Raw genomic sequence first — 3,738 nt, forward strand, 5'->3', positions numbered from 1 at the left:
GCTTTCAGAGTATGCATTTATTTGTCATTTGAACTGTTTGGAAACGGAGCGTAAATGTGGAAGTCCTTCAAAGATTTCTTATCCTGTTGCGCCCTCTATAGGACCAGCGACTAGTCGACGTCAAGCTTAAAGCGTCATGGCAGAGCATTGAAGTCGACTAGTCGGTGCAACCCCTAATATATACATATATATATACACTATTTTATATATATATATATAAACCTAGACCAAGGTTTATGCACGGGAAAGTCGTGATGGAAAAGTATTAACTAAATATGTTTAAAATTTGTCTTTAAAAACGTGTGCTGTAAGAATGAGTAAAAAGTAAGCAAGACCTACCAAAGCCACAAATAGATGTTAAGTATATGTACCAAATCTTGACAAGCATATGGAGACAAGCATCTTGTAAGGCCAAATGTTGCAAAAATATGCAGCAAATCTTACCACCATGTTGCTTTTTTGTGATGGCAGTACAGGGGGTGCCACATGTTAAAATGTCTTTCTTTTGTTCTGATGACAAAGTCTAATTCAGAGGTGAAGTACATAGGCTATGTGATTATTCCTGAGGGTGTGCTGTCAGACTACTAAGTGTAACTAAAAACCATTGAAGATGAACTGGCTGCAGGAAAGACGTGCAGTGACTGTAGACTGCAGAACTTGACAAAGCAGTGTGAAAAGGCACTTACAGAGGCGCCTTTGCTGTTATACTTTGACCCCTCTCAGATTATTCTTGAGGCTAATGTGTCAAAATTGTTTGCTGCAATAAGGTCGGGCAGTGTGATATGCATCCAGGGCACTTACAGCTGCGAGTTATGATGTTTGCTGAATATAAAATTCCATCAGCTTGTGTTTGGAGGATGTGTAGTGATGCAGTCATATTACAGGCCATTACAGACTTTCTTTACAAAGCCACTGGGACAGACACCTGCTCAACTGTAAAGAATACTGCTGCAGCTGCGGTGTTACGACATCAGTTGTACTTCTTAGTAGTAAAATTACAGTACCACTATAATTGACGCGATGAACCCTGTATCAAGGGTTATATAATTTACAAAAATCTACATGTTTATATATGCATACGGATATGCATGTACATGACATCTATATCCAAAAATTTATTCCAAATACATAAGCAAACAGTACATATTTGTATGGGCTAGATACATATATTAACATATGAAATTGTTCCAAATTCTAGGTTTCATATGTTTTTACTTAAACTAAAATCATATTTCTTATATGGAAAATTAATGTATGTACTTGTATTGCATTTGCGTATGGGTTAGCAGTATTTAGTCTGGTATTAATTGGATACCCATCATGTTGTGTAGATATCTGTGTCAGCATCAGCCATATAAAATTATTATCAATTAACTACCAGTTTAAAAACCTACATTTCTAAGTTTAAACTTGCGACATTTCCAGCGTTTAAGGAAAGCATTTTACAGCAACCAAAATACATTCAACTCAAACCAAACCAAATATGTACTCTGCAGCAGCCTGCACTTGTCCTGGACGTTAAAGTTAGATAGAGCTGAAATTCAACATTATACAGACTTTGTTGCCATCTAGTGGTTCGAGAAAGAAAGCATTCTAACTGTACAGAGTATTCAGGCCAAGATTTGCTTAATACTACATCTGTAAGTTAAAAAAAAACAAAAAACAAACATGACCTGAATACCACAACAGAAAAAAAAAAAAAACACTGAATACTACAACAGAAACTTTGAATAACACTTATAGTTATAGCCTACATTGTATGAATCGAGCCACAGCAGTGTATGTAATGGTAGGCTACTCCATCATTTGTATAATTTGAAAGAATATATTTACTCAATATTTAAAATGTAATTACCACCATCACAACGTGATTTTTCATTTTTGGGTGAACCATCCCTTCAATTGTTTTATTATCTTCTTGCTGCAATTAGGAATTCCAGTTCTAATGTACACTGAATGAAACGTTTTTAAAAAATCAGAAATTGCAGAGAAATTTGTTCTTTTATTTATCTTGCACACCTGATGTTCAGTCCATGTTTCAAGGACTATATATCAGCAAAAAAAGGGGAAAGACACCTTAATTGTTGTTATGGCTTAATTAAAACAGTACATTTACCAATTTGATGACAGCCTTAAAGGCACTGAACATCCCTGATGTGCTAGAAAAAGATTAATACATATACAAACGTGCCCTGATAACAGATAACAGACTGTAAAACCACAGCAATGCTATCATTTACTATTTATTATGCAATGCTATCCATCCTATGTCTAGCTGCCAAACTTCAGAATCAGAATAAGCTGTTTATAGCAGCAGTTGGGGGATTTGATCTAGTGCTGGATAAAAATAATAGAGAAAACAATAAATCTTTCTCTTACCTGTACAGGTGATACTATTATATCAGCCTAAAACACACTAAATTTGGAATAAATCTTTTTTTTTATTTTTATAAGTCTCTTATGCTCACCAAAGCAATTTATTAAATAATAATAATAATAATATTGTGAAATATTACTACAATTAAAATAATTTTTAATGTAATATATAAATGTAATATATTTTAAATTGTAATTTATTCTTGTGATGGCAAAGCTGAATTTTCAGCATCATTACTCCGGTCTTTAGTGCCACATGATCTTTCAGAAATCATTCTAATATGCTGATTGGGTGCTCAAGAAACACTTATTCAGTGTTAAAAACAGTTTGTTGCTGTATAATATTTGTGTGGAAAACTTTCAAAAGTTTAGGGTAAGTAAAAAAAAAAAAGAAGGAGAAAAAAAACTTTTATTCATTCACTTTTATTCTTTATAATGTTACAAAATATTTCTTTTTCAAATGCATGCTGTTCTTTTGAACTTTCTATTCATCAAAGAATCCTTAAAAAAACATATTATAGATCTCACAAAAATATTAAGCAGCAAAATGTTTTCAAAAATGCTAATACTAAAAAAAACATTATTAATAATAACTGATAATATTAGAATGATTATTAATGATCATATTGGAAGGATTTCTAAAGGATCATGTGACACTGAAGACTGGAGTAATGATGCTGAAAATTGAGCTTTCCATCACAAGGAATAAATTACGTTTTAAATATTAAAATAGAACAGTTATATTGAACTGTAATATTTATTCACAATTTTACTGTTTTACTGTATTTTTGATCAAATAAATGCAGCCTTTGAGTGCCACATGATCTTTCAGAAATCATTCTAATATGCTGATTGGGTGCTCAAGAAACACTTATTCAGTGTTAAAAACAGTTTGTTGCTGTATAATATTTGTGTGGAAAACTTTCAAAAGTTTAGGGTAAGTAAAAAAAAAAAAGAAGGAGAAAAAAAACTTTTATTCATTCACTTTTATTCTTTATAATGTTACAAAATATTTCTTTTTCAAATGCATGCTGTTCTTTTGAACTTTCTATTCATCAAAGAATCCTTAAAAAAACATATTATAGATCTCACAAAAATATTAAGCAGCAAAATGTTTTCAAAAATGCTAATACTAAAAAAAACATTATTAATAATAACTGATAATATTAGAATGATTATTAATGATCATATTGGAAGGATTTCTAAAGGATCATGTGACACTGAAGACTGGAGTAATGATGCTGAAAATTGAGCTTTACATCACAAGGAATAAATTACGTTTTAAATATTATTTTACAATATTACTGTATTTTATCATCAAATAAATGCAAGACTTCAAAATCTTAAAAAAAAAAATCTCAC

Source organism: Sinocyclocheilus rhinocerous, unplaced genomic scaffold (assembly GCF_001515625.1).
Source record: "Sinocyclocheilus rhinocerous isolate Xijiao unplaced genomic scaffold, SAMN03320098_v1.1 scaffold658, whole genome shotgun sequence".
NCBI classification, from domain to species: domain Eukaryota; kingdom Metazoa; phylum Chordata; class Actinopteri; order Cypriniformes; family Cyprinidae; genus Sinocyclocheilus; species Sinocyclocheilus rhinocerous.